This window comes from Pristiophorus japonicus, chromosome 2 (genome assembly GCF_044704955.1).
Source record: "Pristiophorus japonicus isolate sPriJap1 chromosome 2, sPriJap1.hap1, whole genome shotgun sequence".
NCBI classification, from domain to species: Eukaryota; Metazoa; Chordata; class Chondrichthyes; family Pristiophoridae; genus Pristiophorus; species Pristiophorus japonicus.
Window position 1 is genome coordinate 141812221 of NC_091978.1, and position 14387 is coordinate 141826607.

Consider the following 14387-nt stretch of genomic DNA (forward strand, 5'->3'; position numbering starts at 1 on the left):
GCTATGTCGCTGACCTAAGATGACTTGTGGAACCGTGCATATTTTCTGGATTTTTTGGGGAAGTGTTGCGGGATTTTTTCATGCTTGGAATTGGCCACGAGGTCATTTTTTGCAAAATGCTGTCTGCCGAATCCTTAGATCTGAGCAAGGCCATCACAATAGCCCAGGCTTTTATGTCCACGAACGATAACACTAAACAGATATCATTGCAGAATCAGAACTTACCAGCGAGTACTGTGCATAAAATAATGCCTTCAGCAGGCAGAACTGTACATGCCAGGGCCTACACACCTGCAGAGGCCAGACCTAGGATGACTCAGAACCCGCCGTCGGGTGTGAATTCGGATTCATTAACACCATGTTGGCGCTGCGGGGGTAATCATCGAGCCCATCAATGTTGATTCAAACACTACATGTGCAAGGGCTGTGGAACAATGGGGCACCTCCAGCGAATGTGCAGACGTGCTGTGACTCACCACGTGATAGAGTTGGCAGAAGATGACCGATCCGGCGCGGATCATGTTGAACGAGTACGAGAGGCAACTCAACCCGAGGCTCAAGAGGAAGTATATGGGATACACACCTTCACCACCAAAAGCCCTCCGATAATGTTAAAAGTCAAATTAAACAGCATTCCAGTTTCCATGGAATTGGACATGGGGGCTAGTCAGTCAATTATGAGCCAGAAGGCTTTTGAGAAACTGGGGCAACAAGGCATAATGGCCAAAACTAAGTCCGATCCACACCAAGCTGTGCACTTACACCAAAGAGCTCATACCAGTCATTTGCAATGCGGCAGTGAAGGTGTCATACGATGGAGCTGTGCATGATTTACCACTATGGATTGTACCAGGCGATGGCCCAATGCTTTTCAGCAGAAGTTGGCTCGGAAAGATCCGATGGAACTGGGACTACATCAAAGCACTGTCTTCGGAGGATGACGCCTCGTGCGCTCAACTGCTAAAATCCTGTCGTTATTCAAGCCAGGCATCGGCAATTTCACAGATGCCAAAGTGCAGATCTATCTAGTCCCTGATGCACGACCCATTCATCACAAGGCCCGAGCGGTTCCATATATGATGTGAGAGAAAGTCGAGATCGAGCTGGACAGCGAGAGGGGATCATATCACCAGTCGAGTTCAGCGAGTGGGCCAGTTCAATTGTGCTGGTGTTGATGAGCGATGGGACGGTCAGAATCTGCGGGGACTACAAGGTAACGATCAACCGAGTCTCGTTACAGGACCGGTACCCACTACTCAAAGCAGATGACCTGTTCACAATGCTAGCAGGGGGGAAGCTGTTCACCAAGCTGGATCTAACCTCCGCCTACATGACACAGCAGCTGGCTGAACCTTCGAAAAAAATTGACGTGCATCAACACGCACAGAGGACTGTTCATATACCACAGATGCCCCTTTGGGATTCGCTCGGCTGCAGCCATCTTCCAGAGGAACATGGAGAGTCTGCTGAAATCGGTTCCGCGCAACATGTGTTCCAAGACGACATCTTCATCACTGGCCGCAATACCACCGAATACTTGCACAATCTAGAAGAGGTTCTCAAGCGACTGGACAGAGTGGGACTCAGGCTGAAATGCTCCAAATGTGTTTTCCTGGCGACAGAGGTCGAATTTCTGGGGAGAAAGATTGCGGCGGACAGCATCAGACCCACGGACTCCAAGACGGAGGCCATCAAGAATGCACCCAGACCACAGAATGTGATGGAGCTGCGTTCGTTCCTGGGACTCCTCAACTATTTTGGTAACTTTCTACCGGGGTTGAGTACTTTGCTGGAACCATTGCATTTATTGCTACGCAAGGGTAAAGACTGGTTTTGGGGTAAAGCTCAAGAGACAGCATTTAACAAGGCCAGAAACTTGCTATGTTCTAACAAGTTACTTGTATTGTATGACCCATGTAAACGTTTAGTACTAGCTTGTGATGCATCTTGGTACGGGGTCGGTTGTGTGTTACAGCAAGCCAATGTGTCAGGCAAACTGCAACCAGTTGCATATGCATCCAGAAATTTATCTAAGGCTGAAAGAGCCTACAGTATGGTTGAGAAAGAAGCATTAGCATGTGTATACGGGGTTAAGAAAATTCACCAATACCTATTTGGGCTCCGATTCGAGCTCGAAACTGACCACAAGCCGCTCATTTAGTTGTTCTCAGAAAGCAAAAGTATTAACACCAATGCTTCGAGCCATATCCAAAGATGGGCACTAACGTTACCTGCATCTGATTATGTCATCCGCCACAGACCAGGCACTGCGAATGCTCTCAGTCGGCTACCATTGCCCACCACCAGGGTGGAAATGGCACAACTCACAGACTTGCTCCTTGTAATGGATGCTTTTGAGAGTGAGGGGTCACCCGTCACGGCTCGCCAGATTAGAACCTGGAGTACCCAGGACCCTGTGCTATCATGAGTAAAAAGCTGCGTCCTCAATGGAAGCTGGTCGGCAGTCCCAAGGGAAATGCAAGACGAAATTAAGCCGTTCCACCGATGCAAGGATGACATTTCCATCCATTCGGACTGCCTCCTATGGGGGAATCACGTGGTTTTTCCAAAAAAAGGCAAGGAAACGTTTATACGCGACCTTCACATTGCCCACCCATGCATAGTCATGATGAAGGCTATAGCCAGGTCGCACATTTGGTAGCTTGGCATTGACTCCGAATTGAAGTCATGCGTACACCAATGTAACACTTGCTCACAGTTGAGCAACGCACCCAGGGAGGCTCCACCGAGCCTGTGGTCATAGCCCTCCAAACCGTGGTCCAGGATCCACATAGATTTTGCTAGCCGTTTTCTAGGAAAGATGTTCCTAGTAGCAGTGGATTCTTACTCTAAATGGATTGAATGTATAATAATGTCATCATATATGTCCACTGCCACCAATGAAAGCATCCAGGCCATGTTCGCCACCCATGGTTTGTCCGACGTCCTTGTTAGTCACAATGGACCGTGCTTCACCAGCTCGGAATTCAACGAGTTCATGACCCGCAATGGCATCAAGCATGTCAGGTCTGCCCGCATCCAATGGTCAAGTGGAATGGGCAGTCCAAACCATCAAGCAGAGCTTGAAACACGTGACGGACGGTTCCCTGCAGACCCGCTTATCTCGGATTCTGCTCAGCTACTGCACGCGACCCCACTCGCTTACCGGGTTTACCCCTGCAGAATTGCTAATGAAGAGAGTACTCAAAACCAGTCTCTCCTTCGTCCACCCGGATCTCAAAGATCATGTAGAAACCCGGCGTCACCGACAGAACATGTACCACGATCACACGGCTGTATCACGTGACATTGAGGTCAATGACCCTGTGTTTGTTCTTAATTACGGCCATGGTCCCAAATGGGTTGCTGGCACTGCATTAGCCAAGGAGGGGAATAGAGTGTTTGTTGTCAAACTTTTGAATGGACAAATGTGCAGAAAGCACTTGGATCAGACCAAACTGCAGTTCACTGACAACCAAGAACAGTTTGAAGAGGACAATACCATCATTGCTCCACCCACACACACCCAACCAGCAAACGACCTCGCGGTCAACCACGAGGATGAACCCACCATGCCCGACAGTCTGATCAGACCAACTACACTGCATTGCAGCAATGATCTGACCGACTCACCCATACCAGAACTTCAACTCAGGCTATCAATCTGGCAACACAGAGCCCCAGATCGTCTCAATTTGTAAATAACTTATACGTAAGACTTTGGGGGGGAATGATGTTATGTATGTAAGCACTGCCAATGTGCAAAAGTTGCCACCAGGGGGCACACCTGTGGGAGACTCAAGGGTCACCGGCACACCCTGGGCAAGCAGGTATAAAAGGCAGACTATCATGCTGCCTCATCACTCTGGAGTTACAATAAAGAGACCAAGGTCACAACAGTTTGAGCTGAAGATGTACAGTCTTGTGGAGTTATTCTAAACGTAACACCATTGATGTGCAGCAAAGTGTTCTCCAGCTCATTGCTAGCATGGAAGTGCAGCTGAACCGTGAGAGGGATGATGGTGAAAAGGGACATGGAAGTTGAGGGTCCGCTCAGAGGGCTTCCACTTCTCACCCATTGCCCCCGCTCAGTCAGTGCCCCACAAAGATTTCTTGCCCCTGCACAAATGCAGGTGGATCAGTCTTTGGTCTGGTCCTCATGGGCTCCAAATCCCAGAGGAACATCAGCCAAGAGCATCTTAGCTGTCAGGGCGATGATCTAAGTAGCCTGCTTCTACCTCTGCTGAAGCCACAGGGTTTGCACCACATAGAAGTGGTAGGAAAAAGAAGAGTAAAGATTTGTAGCTGCATAAGGATATGCACGTGGGTGTGTTACACATTGCTCGAATGTTAAGTTTCTGTTTTATTTGTGAGCGAGATAAATATTATTCTTTTTCACTTTCATTTCTTGTCCATTCTTGCATGCTGGCTAGCAAGTGGCCTTTTCAGTTGTGTGATAATGAATGGGGAGACATGATTTGATGCCGAGCAATGGAGAGCTGTGAAACGGAGGCTTGGTTGTTTGCAGGACTGCTGTGTGTTAGTGGCACACGGCGGGGGGCGGTGGTGACAAAAGTGATTTTTGCATGTGGTTGTTAGGCGGGTGGACTGGTGGAACCTAAGTGAACCTCACTATAATAAAGGGATCTCGGGATTCGTCCAAGGAAGCTCTGTGCTCTGCATCTTGTTCCTCCTGCAGATCCAAACCTCGCTGCTGCACAATGTTGTGAAGAATGCAGCACAGCACAATCATTCTGGAGACCCAGACTAGTGCGTAATGAAGCGTGCTTCAGGTCTGTCCAGGCACCTGAAGCGCATCTTCAGCATGCCGACAGCTGGTTCGATAACACATCTGGTGGTCATATGGCATTCATTGTACCGTTCCTGTGCCTCATTCCCCAGGTTACTGAGAGGAGTCATTAGCCAAGTTTTAAGTGTGTATCTCTTGTCTCTGAGCAGCCAGCCAGTAACTCTGCTTTGAGGTGTGAAGAGATCAGGGAGGATGGACTGCTGCAGGACGAAAGCATCATGGCAGCTGCCCGGGAATCTTGCATACACCTGCATAAAGATTTTTTTTGTGGTTGAATACCAGCTGCACATTGATGGAAGTCCTTGTGGTTGACGAACACTTCTGGGTGATCTATGGTGCATTTAATTGCCACATGTGTGTAGTCGATCATGCTCTGCACCTGTTCGAAGCCAGCCAGAGCTGCAAACTCAAGCGCCCGCACATTCTGACTGGTGTCATCGCAGGCGAAGTTGACATAATTTCAGGCCCTGGTAAATAGGCAATCAGTCTGATGCATTGGCCGGAATCTTCCCAGCCTTGCGAGACTGGGTTTGGAGTGGGGCCCGCTGTAAAAATGACCATGATAGACAGCAGATCGGTATCCTGTTCTGAGCCCGCCTCCATGTGAGTTTCACAGCTGTTAGATCTGCATTCAGATAGCAGACCTGACAGCAGGTGGCGGGACAGATAATTAACATAATTAAAAGGTACTTAAATGCTAGATAAGAGGCTTAAAAGCAGGTTCTTACAATTTTAACAACCTTTTGACGGGTTTGCCGTCCCTCGCGTTTCACGCCAGGTAAGTGTGTCGTGTTCTCAGTGACTCTCCATTGCTTTGGCTAGTTGACAACTGCAGAAGTGATATAAAAGCTACCATTTCACAGCTGTTCACTTTCCAATCTCAGAAGCTAAAGCCTTCAGATTTTTGAAGAGATTTTTGAGCTGTATGCACTGTGGAAGTGTTTGCAGTGAACTCTCTATTCACTGTCACCTCGGTGGAGCAACCTCTCTCACCATTGACAGGGCGCTTCCGTCATCACAGCCTCACCTGCCATCTATTCCAGCAGCATCGGTGCCCTTGAAAAAAATCTCACCTTGGTCCTTAGAATCTCACCACGATCAGCCCCAACACCAACATCACTAAACACACCAGCATTACCAACAACAACACCAACCTTCTCCGCAATCACGTGATGCCGCACAGGACACAGGGCGTCAGCACCTGACCACATTGCTGCTTGGAAGGCCAGGGATGGCCTCTCCATGGCTACATTTACTTCACCACGCTGTACGGTCTGAGTGCCACATGATGCTCCAGGTTAGCACCAGCCCACACCAGCTCCATAAAGCATCCCTACAATGTCCAACCCCCTCCTTTCACACTCATCATCATTGTGGGGGTACCCTTATGTCTCACCATTCATTACAACTCACTAAGCCACTTCCAAAGGTGCCCACAAATCTGTCCAAGAATGCAAAGTGATGAAAATAAAGATTTCAATGTTTGACAACACATCAACATTAAGTAAATGTAAACATTGGCTAAAGGACCCAAGTGTCTACTCTTGTGTGTTGTTAGTTGATACGATTGGAGAAGGATGAGGATGAGTGTGAGGGGTGGCTTGTGAGATAGGGAACTGATAATGTAGATAGAGAGAGAGGGCTGGGTGGAGGTGCAAGATAAGTTGGTGTGAGTAAGGATGTGCAGGAGCAGGGTAGGGAAGTGATGAGTGGCACAGCAGGATGAAGTTGAGTGTGGCTTTGTACTCATGTTTCCTGATGTACTGAGATAGAAACATAGAAACATAGAAAATAGGTGCAGGAGTAGGCCATTCGGCCCTTCTAGCCTGCACCACCATTCAATGAGTTCATGGCTGAACATGCAACTTCAGTACCCCATTCCTGCTTTCTCACCATACCCCTTGATTCCCCTAGTAGTAAGGACTTCATCTAACTCCTTTTTGAATATATTTAGTGAATTGGCCTCAACAACTTTCTGTGGTAGAGAATTCCACAGGTTCACCACTCTCTGGGTAAAGAAATTTCTCCTCATCTCGGTCCTAAATGGCTTCCCCTTTATCCTTAGACTGTGTCCCCTGGTTCTGGACTTCCCCAAGGTTTGCGCCACTGCAGCCAGTTCCTCCAGGCAACATCCCTGCTTGTGCCTTCCTGTGCAATGTGCAACCAGGTTGCATTGGTATCCTGGGAAAGTCTGTTCTGCTGATTGGAAGGGAAGAGAACCTTCCTGCTTGCTGTGACTCCCTCTACTTGCATCTGGAGGGAATCATGGGAGAGCTTGGGTGCAGCTGTGCACCTTCGTGCAGTGTTTGTCAGTGTGTGCAGTAGATCAATGCTGCAAAAGACTGCCAGAAGAACTGTCAAAAAAAAGTTAGGAATGATCCCTTTGAGGAAACTGGCTGCTGACACATCATCAGATGACATCATCAGACCTGCTTCCAGTTAGTTGGCCAGGAACCCCATAGGGCAGGCTTAACAAGCCCCAGCCACGAAAGATTGAATGGAGAGGGCAGGCGGCACTTTGGAGTGGGTTTCCTACGCTGCACCAAAGTCGCCCGCATCGAACTCACCTCTGTGTGCCACTGACTGCGAGATCCTGTACATGTCTCCGGCAGAGCCTTGGAAGGATCGAAAGGTTTAAAACGTTGAGGGCGCTTGTAAAGCGTGGCCACTAGGCCCAGCTGGCAGCAGGTCTTGTTCCAGAAGGTTGCAAATGTTGCTACCACCTGACATGACATATAAGTGTTATGTATGCAAACTTTACCAATGAGTAAGACTTGCCACCAGGGGGCACACCTGTGGGTGACCTAAGGGTCACCCGTGCACCCTGGGCAAGCAGATATAAAAGGCAATCCACCATGCTGCTTCCTCACTTTGAAGTTATATTAAAGAGACCAAGGTCACAATGGTTTGAGCTTACAACACAGTCTTGCGGAGTTATTCTGAACTTAACAACTGGCGACGAGTTACAGATCACGAACTTTCACGCGGTAATGGCTGCTGTTGGTATTCTTGAGAGAATTGTTGAAGGTGATGATTGGGAAGCCTTCGTTGAGCGTCTCGACCAGTACTTCGTGGCCAATGAGCTGGACACAGCTGAGACGGCGGTCAAGCGCAGGGCAATTCTCCTCACCGAATGTGGATCTTCAATATATGGCCTCGTCAAAAATCTGCTGGCACCGGTCAAACCAACGGACAAGACTTACACAGAGCTGTGCACGCTGCTTCGGGAACACCTCAAGCCGAAGAAGAGCATCTTAATGGCCAGGTATCGCTTTGCCATGCACCATCGCTCCAAGGATCAGAACGTGGTGAGCTTTGTCACCGACATAAGACACCTTGTGGTACAGTGCGAATTTGCCGGATATTTGGGGGAATGTTGCGGGACTTTTTTGTGCTTGGAATCGGCCACGAGGTCATTCTTCGCAAACTGCTGTCTGCCGAATCCCTAGATCTGAGCAAGGTCATCTCGATAGCCCAGGCTTTCATATCCACGAGCGACAACATGAAACAGATATCTTCATAGCAGCGAAGCTCACCGGCAAGTAATGTGCATAAAATAATGCCTTCAGCAGGCAGAACTGAGAACTGTACATGGCAGGGCCTACACGACCGCAGAGGCCAGGCCTAGGGTGACTCAGAGGCTGCTGTGGGGTGTGAATGCGTATCCATTAACACCATGTTGGCGCTGCAGCGGCAGTCATAGAGCCCATCAATGTCAATTCAAGCATTATGTGTGCAAGGGCTGTGGAACAATGGGGCACCTCCAGCGAATGTGCAAACGATCTCTGACTCACCATGTGGTAGAGTCAGCAGAGGACGACCGATCCAGCGTGGATCACGCTGAAGGAGCAGGAGAGGCTACTCAACCGGAGGATGACGAGTAAGTGTAAGGGGTACACACCTTCACCACTAAAAGCCCTCCGATAATGTTAAAAGTTAAACTTAACGGCATTCCAGTTTCCATGGAATTGGACACGGGGGCGAGTCAGTCAATCATGAACCGGAAGGCTTTTGAGAAACTGTGGGGCAACAAGGCACAGAGGCCAAAACTGAGCCCGATTCACACAACGCTGCGCACTTACACCAAAGAACAACTCATACCTGTTATCGGCAGTGCGGCAGTGAAAGTATCGTATGACGGAACGATGCATGATTTACCACTATGGATTGTACCATGCGATGGCCCAACGCTGTTCGACAGAAGCTGGACTGGAAAGATCTGATGGAACTGGGACAACATCAAAGCACTGTCTTCGGTGGATGACACCATGTCTGCTCAGATGCTAAACAAATTCCCGGCTGATTTTTAGCCATACATCGGCAACTTCACAGACGCCAAGGTGCAGATCCATCTGGGGCACGGCCCGTTCATCACAAGGCCCAAGCAGTCCCATATATGATGCGAGAGAAAGTCGAGATCGAGCTGGACAGACTTCAATGAGAGGGAATCATATCGCCAGTCGAGTTCAATGAGTGGGCCAGTCCAATCGTGCCAGTGCTAAAGAGCGCTGGGACGGTCAGAATCTCCGGGGACTACAAGGTATCTATTGTGTTCCTAACATAGATGAGACTGCACACAGGGAGGTTAAAGTAACAGTGACCTCAGTCTTTAATAAGACACTCCAGAGTGAGGAACAGGCTTATATACAATGCTCCCAAGGGATGTTGGGATCCCTTGGGACTTCAGGGGATGAGCTCCCTGGTGGCAGAACATGGGAGTGCATGCTTTACAGATACACAACATCACTCCCCCGCCAAAGTGAAGGTGAAAACTATTTACAAAGTGAGGCGGTCGGGAGCCTTTCTTTCCCTGGTGGACCGCCTCGGTACAAATGTCTGTTCTGGTGTGTTGGCTGTGTCCTCGCTGGGCTGGCGTGTTGTTGGCCCTGCAGGGCTGCTGGGTGAGCCTGGCCTTGCTGGGCTGTTCGGCGTGATGGGTTTGATTTTCTGGTCTGGCGAAGTGTCATTGATCCTTTGGAAGTGTGTTGTGGGCTCGAAAAAGGTAGTGTCTGCTGTGGGATGTTCAGGGCAGTCTGTGAACCACAGCCTCGTTTGGTCCAGGTGCTTTCTGCAAATTTGTCTATTGTCAAGTTTGACTACAGACACCCTACTCCCTTCTTTAGCTATCACCGTGCCCGCGATCCACTTGGGACCATGTCGATAGTTTAGCACATACACAGGGTCATTCAGATCAATTTCCCGTGACACAGTGGCGCGACCATCGTTTACATTTTGTTGCTGCTGCCTGCTCTCTACCTGATCATGCAGTTTGGGGTGAACCAGCGAAAGTCTGGTTTTAAGTGTCCTTTTCATCAGTAGCTCAGCCAAGGGGCACCCCTGTGAGCGAGTGGGGTCTCGTGCGGTAGCTGAGCAGTATTCGGGACAGGCGGGTTTGGAGTGAGCCTTCTGTGACTCGTTTAAGGCTCTGTTTGATGGTTTGTACTGCCCGCTCTGCCTGCCCATTGGAGGCTGGTTTAAATGGGGACGAGGTGACATGTTTTATCCCATTGCGGGTCATGAATTCTTTAAATTCGGCACTGGTGAAACATGGCCCATTGTCACTGACCAGTATGTCAGGCAGGCCGAGGGTGGCAAACATGGCCCTCAGTCTTTTAATGGTGGTGGTGGCGGTGCATCCCGACATTATTTCACATTCATTCCATTTTGAAAAAGCATCCACCACCACCAGGAACATTTTACCGAGAAACGGGCCCACATAGTCGACATGGATCCTCGACCATGGACTGGAGGGCCAGGACCAAAACTTAGTGGTGCCTCTCTGGGCGCGTTGCTCAACTGAGCACATACGCTGCATTGCCGTACACAGGGCTCTAAGTCAGAGTCGATACCGGGCCACCACATGTGGGATATGGCTATTGCTTTCATTATTACTATACCCAGGTGTGTGCTGTGGAGATCTGAGATGAATGTCTCCCTGCCCTTTTTTGGTAACACTACACGGTTACCCCACAACAGGCAGTCTGCCTGAATGGACAGCGCATCCTTTCGCTGCTAGAATGGCTTGATTGGCTCTTGCATTTCAACGGGGATGCTGGCCCAGCTCCCATGCAGTACACAGTTTTTTACTAGGGACAGCAGAGGATCTTGGCTGGTCCAAGTCCTAAACTGGTGGGCCGTGACAGGTGATTTATCATTTTTAAACGCTTCCATGACCATCGACAAGTCTGCGGGCTGCGCCATTTCCAACCCCCGTGGTGGGCAATGGTGGGCATCCGCACAGTTCTCGGTGCCTGGCCTGTGGCGGATGGTATACTTATATGCTGATAGCGCGAGTGCCCACCTTTGTATGTGGGCTGAGGCATTAGTATTTATCCCCTTGTTTTCAGCGAGCAGGAATGTGAGGGGCTTGTGATTGGTTTCCAGCTCAAATTTGAGGACAAACAGGTACTGATGCATTTTCTTTACCCCGAACACACACACTAATGCCTCTTTCTTAATCATGATGCAGGCCCTCTCGCCCTTAGACAAGCTCCTGGAAGCATAGGCGACAGGTTGCAACTTCCCTGCAACGTTAGCTTGTTGTAATACACACCCGACTCCGTATGATGACGCGTCACATGCTAGCACAAGTCTTTTACACGGGTTATACAATACAAGCAGCTTGTTGGAGCATAAAATGTTTCTGGCTTTCTCAAAAGCAATTTCTTGTTTTTTTCCCCATACCCAGTTCTCACCTTTGCGCAATAACACATGTAGGTGCTCTAAGAGGATGCTTAACTCTGGTAGGAAGTTACCAAAATAGTTGAGGAGTCCCAGGAACGATCGCAGCTCCATGACGTTCTGTGGCCTGGGCGTGTGTCTTGATAGCCTCTGTCTTGGCGTCTGTGGGCCGAATGCCATCCGCTGCGATCTTTCTCCCCAAAAACTCCACTTCTGTTGCCATGAAGACGCATTTCGACTTCTTCAGCCGCAGCCCTACGCGATCCAGTCGCTGGAGGACCTCCTCCAGGTTTTGTAGGTGCTCGGCGGTGTCCTGACCCATGACCAATATGTTGTCCTGAAAAACCACCGTATGTGGTACCGACTTGAGTAGGCTCTCCATGTTTCTCTGGAAGATCGCTGCAGCCAATCGAATTCCAAACGGGCATCTACTGTAGATGAACAGTCCCTTGTGCCTGTTGATGCAGGTGAGGCCCTTCGAAGACTCCTTCAGCTCCTGCGTCATGTAGTCCAAAGTCAGGCCAAGCTTGGTGAACGTCTTGCCTCCTGCCAGTGTCGCAAATAGGTCGTCTGCCTTTGGTAGCGGGTATTGGTCCTGTAGCGAGAAATTATTAATAGTTACTTTATAATCGACGCAAATCCTGACCGTGCCATCACTTTTGAGTACTGGAACAATCAGGCTGACCCACTCACTGAATTCCACTGGGGAGATGATGCCCTTGTGTTGCAGCCTGTCCAGCTCGATTTCCACTCTCTCCCTCATCAGGTGAGGTACCGCTCGCACCTTATGTTGAATGGGTCGTGTCTCTGGGACCAAGTGGATCCACACCTTCGCCCCGGAAAAGTTTCTAATACCTGCCTCAAAAAGGGAAGGGAATTTGTTAAGAACCTGGGTACATGAGGCTTCATCGACATGTGATAGCACTCGGATGTCATCCCAGTTCCAGCGGATTTTGCCCAGCCAGCTCCTTCCAAGCAGTGTGGGGCCATCACCCGGGACAATCCAGAGTGGCAGTTCATGCACCATGCCCTCGTAGGTGACCTTGACCATGGCACTGCCCAGGACAGTGATAAGCTCTTTGGTGTACGTTCTCAGTTTCCTGTGAATAGGGCTCAGGGCTGGTCTGAATGCCTTGTTGTACCACAGTCTCTCAAACATCTTTTTACTCATGATGGATTGGCTGGCGCCTGTGTCCAGTTCCATGGCTTCGGGTAAGCCATTCAATTTTACGTTTAGGATTATAGGTGGACATTTCGTCGAAAATGTGTGCACCCCGTGTACTTCAGCATCTGCCTCCTCTCTTTGAGGCTCGAAATTGCTTTGATCCACCATGGACCGATCTTCCTCTGCCACGTGGTGGTTAGCAGGTTTTGCAGAGCTTGCAGCTCGTTTGCAAGCTCGGTGGAGGTGCCCTATTGTTCCACAGCTCTTGCAAACATACCCTTTGAAACGGCATGAATAGGCTGAATGGAAGCCTCCACAATGCCAACAAGGTGTGAATTGCCTTGCATTCATCCTTTGTTGGAGACTCTGTGTCATCTGGGTCACCTGAGGCCTGCTGGCAGTTGCAGACTCGTGGTTTCTGCCCTGTACATTTCTGCTCGCAAACACAGTTCCATTTAATTTATGAACATTGATAGCACTTGTGTGCTGAGAGATTTGTTTGGTGTTATCACTGGTGGACATAAACGCCTGTGCTATCGCAATGGCCTTACTGAGGGTCGGTGTCTCTACAGTCAAAAGTTTTCGTAGGATGGTCTCGTGGACAATCCCAGTACAAAAAGGTCTCTGAGCATTTTCTCCAGGTGGCCATCAAACTCACATTGTCCTGCAAGTTGCTTAGCTCGACGACGTAGCTCGCCACTTCCTGACCTTCAGATCGCTGGCACGTGTAGAACTGATACGTCGCCATCAGCACGCTTTCCCTCAGGTTAAGATGCTCCCGAACGAGTTTACACAGCTCCTCATACGACTTATCTGTGGGTTTCACTGGAGCCAGAAGATTCTTCATGTGCTTGTAGGTCGGTGCCCTGCAGACTGTGAGGAGGACCGCTCTCCTTTTTGCAGCGCTTCCTTCTCCGTCTCGCTCGTTGGCTACAAAGTACTGGTCTAGCCATTCGACATAGGCTTCCCAGTCCTCACCCTTCAAGAACTTCTCCAGGATGCCCACAGTTCGCTGCATCTTTGCGTTGGATTCGTATACTCGTCGCCAGTTATTGTGTTCCTAACACAGATGAGGCTTGGCACAGGGGGGTTAAAGTAACAGTGACCTCAGTCTTTAAGAAGACACTTCAGAGTGAGGAACAGGCCTTAGGGGTCGGCTTATATACAGTGCTCCCAAGGGATGCTGGGATCCCTTGGGACTTCAGGGGATGAGCTCCTTGGTGGTGGAACATGGGAGTGCTGCTTTACAGATACACAACAGTAACGATCAACCGAGTCTCGTTACAGGACCAGTACCCACTACCTAAAGCGGAAGACCTATTCGTAATGCTAGCGGGGGAAAGTCGTTCACCAAGCTAGATCTAACCACTGCTTACATGATGCAGGAGCTGGCTGAACCATCAAAGAAATTGACGTGCATCAACACGCACAAAGGACTGTACGTGTACAACAGATGCCCCTTTGGGACTTGCTCGGCTGCGACCATCTTCCAGAGGAACATGGATAGTCTGCTAGAATCAGTTCCATGCACCGTGGTGTTCCAAGACAACATCTTGATCACTGGTCGCAACACCACCAAACACTTGCACAACCTGGAAGAGGTTCTAAAGCGACTCAGGCTGATACGCTCGATGTATGTTTTCCTGGTGCCAGAGGTCGGATTTCTGGGGAGAAAGATTGCGGAAGATGGCATCAGACCCACGGACTCCAAGACGGAGGCCATCAAGAATT